Genomic DNA, 7349 nt, shown 5'->3' with positions numbered 1-7349 from the left:
AAGCATTAATTGACACATCCAGAAAGCTCAACAACCTCCAAGTAGGATAAACTGAGAGATTCACACCAAGACACCTCATAATCAAACTGTGAAAAGCAAAAGACAAGGAGATCATTTGAAAGCAGCAAGAGAGAAGCAACTCATCACATATAAAAGGTCCTCAATAAGATTAAAAGCTGATTTGTCATCAAAAATTACACGGGGCAGAAGGCGGTGGCCTGATTTATTCAAAATGCCGAAAGCAGAAACTATCAACCAAGAATTCTATGTTGGACAAAATTATCCTTCACACGTGAAGGAGCAATTAAGACATTCTCAGATAAATAAAAACAGAGAGATATTGCAGGTAGCAAACCTATCCTGCAAAACAAAACAAGGCCAAAAGGAGTCCTTCGGGCTGAAACAAAACACCTTAGACAGATACAAAAATTCACATGCCCCTTGGCCCCTCCCCCCACCAGGCCTGGTGGACCAACAAGGCCCAGAAAGAGGAGACACTGAGGGTCACCCAAACGCTGGCGAAGATGAGGGCCAGGAAGAACATGGACGGGGCCCTCGACCTTCTGAAGAAGCTGAACCGCTGTCAGAGCCCATCCAGCTGCTCCAGACAACCAGGATTGGCGTCTGCAAGCACCGCTCAGGCAAGGAGGTGGCGTCCCTGGCCAAAGTCCTCGTCAAAAACTGGAAGCGGCGGCTAGACTCCCCTGGATTCTCCAAAGGAGAAAAAGGGGAGGAACATCAAAAAGCAAAGAAGAAAGAAAAAGGGCTCGACTGTTCCAATGGGAAGCCAGAGGCCGGCCTTTCTCCACCAAGAGAAAAACGAGGGGAAGAGCCCCAAAGACGGGAGAGATTCTGTAGACTCTAAGTCTTTAGCTACCTCCTCTGCTAAAAGGCCACCGATGGTAAGATCAAACAGCAGCAAATCGAAAGCGGAGACCCCCAAAACACCCAGCAGCCCCTGGAGCCCCACCTTTGCCCCCTCTGTCTGCCTCCTGGCGCCCTGCTATCTCACCGGGGACTCTGTCCCAGACCACTGTGTGGAGATGCTCTCAGAGCCTGGAAGGTGGATTACAAAGACTATAGCGTCAACTGTGACAGAATGGCATCAGAAATTGAAGATCGTATCTACCAGGAGCTCAAGAGCACAGACAGGAAGTACTGGAACCGCGTGGGCAGCCGCCGAATGGACAACCTTAAGGACCCTAGGAAGCGCGGCCCGCGGCGGAACGCGCTCAGCTAGGCCGTCTCTGCCGGTGTCATTGGCAAGATGACAGCAGAGGAAATGGCCAGTGACGAGCCGTGGCAATTGAGGGTCGCCATGACCCAGGAGGCTGTCCATGAGCACCAAATGGCCAAGACAGGTGGCATCACCCCTGACCTCCTCCAGTGCCACAGATGCCAGTACCATACCTATAACCAGGTGCAGACACGCAGCGCTGATGAGCCCATGACAACCTTCGTCTTATGCAATGAATGTGGCAATCACTGGAAGTTCTGCTGGCAGAACTGCTAGCCAGGATTTCAGTGAACACAGTGAGAAAGAACAAAGAGAAAGCACTAAGCCAACAAAGCTGGAGAAAAAAAAAAAAAAAAGAAAAAAAAATTCACATGAAGAAGTAAAAAGCATCAGTAACAGTAACTACCGTGTTTCTCTGAAAATGAAACCTAACCGGAAAATAAGCCATTGCATGATATTTCCAGATGACATCCCCTGAACATAAGCTCTAATGCGTCTTTTAGAGCAAATCTTAATATAAGACCCCGGTCTCATTTTCGGGGAAACACGGTACATAGGTCAATATAAAAGACAGTATGAATGTATGCTTATTTCTATTTTTCTTTTTTGTATTTTTATAGTTTGTTTGGATTTATCTGGTTTTTTTATTTGTATTTTTTCTCCTCAGAGAAGCGGTATAAGGCAATCATAATTATGTGTTATAGACATGCAGTGTATAAAGATGTGATTTGTGTGACAATAAGAGCAAAATGAACGAGGGTTAAGGAATGAAGTTAATAGAAACAACATTTTTTGTGTACTATTGAAATTAAGTTAATATTAATCCAAACTAGATTGTTGGAAATTAACATATTAATTGTAATTCCAAGAAGAATGCACTAAGAAAATAAATTTTAAAAAGAATAGTAAAGAAAAGACAGGGACTTTGAATGCGGCATTTGAAAAATACCTGCAGAGGGTGCCAAAAAAATGTATACACATTTTAAGAAAGGAAAAAACTGTATTAAAATTGTAATGCTCAATATACATGGATAACAAAAGATGAATACAAGTCATGTGTATACTTTTTTTGGCACCCTCAGTATTTAACACAAAAGAAAACATAGAGGAAGAGAAGATAAAAAAAAACATGACACATGGAAACAAATAACATAATGACAGATTTAAATCCTAGCTTATCCGTAATTTACTTTAAGTATAAATGGTGTAAATACTAATTGAAAGGCTGGATTTGGCAGGATGGACTAGAAAAACATGACCCTCAAAGAAGATATAAAAAGGAAATGTTTAATAAACACACAAAAATGTGCTCGACATCATTAGTCATTAGGGAAAAGCAAATCAAAACCACAGTAATACACCGCTTCATACATACAAGGGTGGCTATAATAAAAAACGGATGTATGGTTACAAGTGTTGATGAGAATATGAAACAATTGGAACCCTCATTCATTCCTGTGAGAATGTAAAATGGTACAGTCACTATAGAAAACAATTTGGTAGTTTCTCAAAAAGTCAGACATGGAGTTACCATGTTACCCTGCAATTCTACCCGAAGGAGCTACCCAGGAGAATCGAAAACATAGTTTCGTACAAAAACTTGTGCATGAATGTTTATAGCCTCATTGTTCCCAATAGCCAAAAAGTAGAAACAACCCAAATGTCCATCAAGTGATGAAAGAATAAACAAAATGCAGTATCACCATACAATGGAATAAAAAGGAATAAAGTGCTGATATATGTTACAACACGGATAAATCTTGAAAACATTATGTTAAGTGAAAGATGCCACATAGAGCATGTGAAATGTCCAGAGGCAAATTAGTAGAGATAGAAAGAAAGTAGATTAGTGGTGGCCAGGGCCTGGGGACAGGGAGAGGGATGAGTAATGGATATGAGTTTACTTTTTAGAGTGATGAGAATACTCATCCCTCTAAAATTAAATAGTGGTGATGGTTGTGCAACTTTGTAAATGTACCAAAATGGAATCATCCAGTTTAAAAGAGTGAATATGAATTATGAATTCATATCTCAATTTTTGAAAAAGTATGAATTATGTCTCAATTTTTGAAAAAGGTATGAGTTAATGTCTGTAGATTCCTGACTATTACTTGGCACATATTCAGTCAATAACATATTCAGTGAATTATTTTTTTTCTCTCTTTCTTTTCATCTTCCACTGTGCGCCTTAAAACCGCAATCTGAATTATTTGCCTCTGAGAGTCTCTGCCCGGTGGCGTCAGCTTTTTGGGCTGTAAAGTCAAGTTTGTAATCTCAATTTCCTGAAAGCCAGATGTCCCTTTGGTCTCAGACTCACTTTCATGGTTTACAGGCAGATGTCAGATCCTTAGAACTGGAAATGACGCAGAGACTCTGTAGATATGCTCCACTCCTCAACTTGCATGCCTGAGGGTACAGTACCCAGAGAAGGCGTGACATGCCCAGGCCAGACCTGGTACCAAGCTCCCGCCTGGCCCTTGAGCTTCTGCATTTAACTCCTCGCTGTCTTTCCTTCTCTGCCTTCCCGCCTCTCTGCCAGCATCCCACAGGGTCCTGTCCAGAGGTGATGTAGGGGGTGTGATCCGGCCCAAGCAACTGAGTCAGTGTGTGGCCTGTATCTTCGAAAATGTGTGTGTAGTGGCTCAAAAGTAAGACAACAGAAGTGGAAGTGTAAACCAACAGCAGTCATTCTCCAGCTGTCTGGAGGTGGAAGGAAGCTGGCTATTCCACTGGGGAAACCACTTCCAGGCTCCCTGCTATTCAGCAGTTTCAGATCAGGCCTCATTGGAAAAGGAAGTGTTGGAAATAAAGAGCTCATGTCTTTTCTTTTGCTTTTTTTCCCTCTTTGATTTCTTGCTTTCATTTTCTTTGAATATATACCCAGAAGTGGGATTGCTAGATCATACAGTAGTTCTATTTTTAATGTTTTGAGGAACCTCCATAGTGGCTGAACCAATTTACATCCCCATCAAGAGTGCACAGGTATCCCTTTTCTCCACATCCTCGCCAACAATTGTTATCGCTTGTCTTTTTGATGATAGCCTTTCTAACAGGTACGAGGTGATAGCTCACAATGGTTTTGATTTGCATTTTCATCATGAGTATCTTTTCAAGCAACAATAGCAAAAATTAATAACTAGGACTGCATCAAACTAAAAAACTTCTGCACGACAAAAGAAACCATGAACACAATGAAAAAGAAACCTGCAAAACGGGAGAAAATTTTTGCAAATTACATATCTGATAAGGGGTTAATATCCAAAATCTATCAAGAACTTACACAACTCAATAACAAAAAAACCAATGTGATTTAAAAATGGGTAAAGGAAGTGAATAGACATTTTTCCGAAGAAGAGCTCATTTTTTGATGTAAGAAAGTGAAAAGGGAACTTCGTGGTCTGGAGATAACTTTTACTAGAGAGGCATTTTTAGTTTCCATTAGTGGGTGTAGTGACGAGATGAGGGAATGAGGAAAGAGGAGATGGAAGGCAGGAGTGAGTTCAGAGGTTAGACCCCATAGTGTAAGGGCAGGTTGGAATCTAAGGTGTCAGCTGACCCAAGCATGGGACCTGCAATTTCATGTTCAGTTGTTTGTTCTCCTGCGTGGTGATTCCTGAAAACTTGGTTGCAGAGCAAGTAATATAACCCGGCCGTGAGTTAGCTCGAGAATGCCAGGAGGGAGAGGAATGGAGGCTGAGTTTACGTTTGGGTTTACAGGAGAAGAGGTCGGAGGTGATGGAGGAAAAGCTCAGAGTAGCATTTCAGACTGGGAAGTGAAAAAAGCACACATCTCGGAGAATGTAGCACCGTGAGAATGCTAATCCTGGGAAGCGGTTAGACTTCTTTCATCAGTGTGGTATGTGGTCTTGAGTTTTGGCAGATAACCAAGGAAAGGTAACCGCAGGAGGCTGGCAAACACAGCAATGAAAGGTGCTGGATTCTTCTGAAATGTCAGAGGCTCCATGGGGAGAAGCCGCAGGGCACACAGGGGAGGGAGGGACGTGTGGTAGAGGGGAAAGGTGCAGGCAGAGACAAGGAGTCTGGGATGAGTAGGTTTCGTGGGCTTACCTGAGGCAACATCACTGACGTTCTATCTCCGGGAAATTCTGGATGAATCTGAACAGAGGAGCTAAGACTACAGAGTGGTGAGGTTGGCATGATAGGGAAGGGGAGCCCAGAGCACAGGACTGGCTAGCTGTGATGGGAGTACAGGCTAAGGACAGGAGACGGGGGATGCTTAGGTGCAGGCAAGGGTGAAGGTGCCTTAGTGTCAGGGGCCTGAGGTGTGCAGCACGAAGGAAGGGACAGTGGTCAATGCCAAGCAATGGGGGAGGCTTAGTGCCGAAGGAGGCCTGGTACTTAGGATTGGTTACATAAAGGCCAGCGACGGGGAAGATTTAGTGCCCAGGAAGAGGACAGAAATGCCAGAGTGGGAGCTAAGACCCAAGGATGAGTAAATCCCTAGCTGGGAGGTTGGGAGGTCAAATTTCGGGGGGAGCTCAGTGACCAGGGCAGTGGAGGCCAGAGCCAGGGATGGTCGGGAAATGACCTCCTATGGGGGCTCAGAACTCTTGAGACCTGGCCACATGCTGCCACCTGCCCCACTCTGCCTACTCCTTGCTTCTTCCTCCCGTTCGCTACAGCAGCCTCTCCTCACTTGGCATAGAGTGGGGGCACGCAAGAGTAGACACGAAGCCCCACAGGGGCAGGGGAAGCTGAGGCAGCCTGCGGGCTGCAACCCTTGACTATGGGCCCCAGCCCAGGGCTGAAGCTGGTGGCTTCTGGGGCTGGACAGGCTAGAGCAGAGAGCAGGCAGGGGCTTCTGCCTGGCCCCACTGACCTCTAACCAGTATTCCCTTCCCTTCTACAGCTGTCCAATGACACCCCCACCTATGAAGGAGCTTGTCAAACAAGGCCTGCAGGCCAGGGAAGTGGGCCGTGATCTCCTAATGACAAATTTCCAGGGGCTGGAGTCCTCTTGCATGGTGCTGAGGCACCCATGCCTCATTCAGCTGCCAGCAGCCAGCAGCTCCAGCTGGGTTCCTGTGACCTATTCAAAAGAGAAATGGAAAGGACTTTCAACCATCTCATCCAGCTTTTTACAGATGGAGAAATAGAGGGCTTAGACAGGAAATGTGCCGAAGGGCTCTTAGGAAGTCGGTGGCAGGGCCAGGGCCAGAATCCAGGCCTCCTGGCTCCAGCTTACTGTCTTTTCCCACACATCTTATGCCTCCCAAACCTGCATGTCTTTCAGATCGTGCCAGGGGATCAACAGCTCTGCCATTCATTAACTAGGTGACTTTGGCAAGTCAGTTAGCTTCCCCAAAGCTCAGTTTCTTCATCTGTACTATGGGCGTAATGCAATCAGAGTGTCATCAGTCTTATTAGATTCAATAGGCGGTCACATTCTCCAGCTCTCATCCTTCACACACGGTAAAGGTTCTTAGCCTCTGAAATAGTTCCCCAGTCACAATTCAGCCCGGGGAGGGGGGGGGCTTTTGTGCAGTGTCACACATATGAAAACAGACACACCCAGGAGTGCCAGGCCCTGCCTCTGCCCTGAGAAGCCTGGTAGCATTCTGCTGGGGCCTATTGGTGGTTCTGCTCCTGGTGTGCTGAGTCCCATGGTGTGCGGTTGTCTCTGGGGAGTGGCGTGCACCTCCCTTCTTTATGCGAAGGTCGGCCGGAGGAACAGTGTCCAGGCAGCGTGGCTGTACCTCAGTGCCTCATGGAAGTTATAGTAACATAACACCTCTAGTTTTTATTCAATGTTCTCCAAGAGACTCAGTAATAAGAGCATTAGGAGCTAGGGCAAGAGATTTCTCTGAATGACAGATGCCAGGCTCTGCTAAGTGTGGCAGAGATGGTAGAGCTCACCAGACATCCCATTTGCTCCTTGACATTTCCCAGGTCTCCTTGCATTTGGTGGGGCCATGTGACTTGTGAATGGAAGTGATGTCATTCCCACTTGAAGCTCAGGAGACCTATTCTTTCTTGCCCTCACTCAGGAACTGGTGACATTCCAGATCCTGGGTCCATGAATGAATATGTGGAACAGAGTCCTCCTGCAGTGGACTTTACATGAGTCCAAAGGGAACGAACTTTTAGGTAT

General features: G+C 45.5%; 1 pseudogene; it reads left to right on the top strand.

The window, feature by feature from the left end:
• Positions 1-434: 434 nt before the first annotated feature.
• Positions 435-1513, top strand: LOC109447813 (transcription elongation factor A protein 3; annotated as a pseudogene).
• Positions 1514-7349: the final 5836 nt, after the last annotated feature.

Source organism: Rhinolophus sinicus, linkage group LG15 (assembly GCF_036562045.2).
Source record: "Rhinolophus sinicus isolate RSC01 linkage group LG15, ASM3656204v1, whole genome shotgun sequence".
NCBI lineage: Eukaryota > Metazoa > Chordata > Mammalia > Chiroptera > Rhinolophidae > Rhinolophus > Rhinolophus sinicus.
The sequence above is the reverse complement of the archived record's forward strand: the minus strand, read 5'-3'. Positions and strand labels throughout refer to the sequence as shown.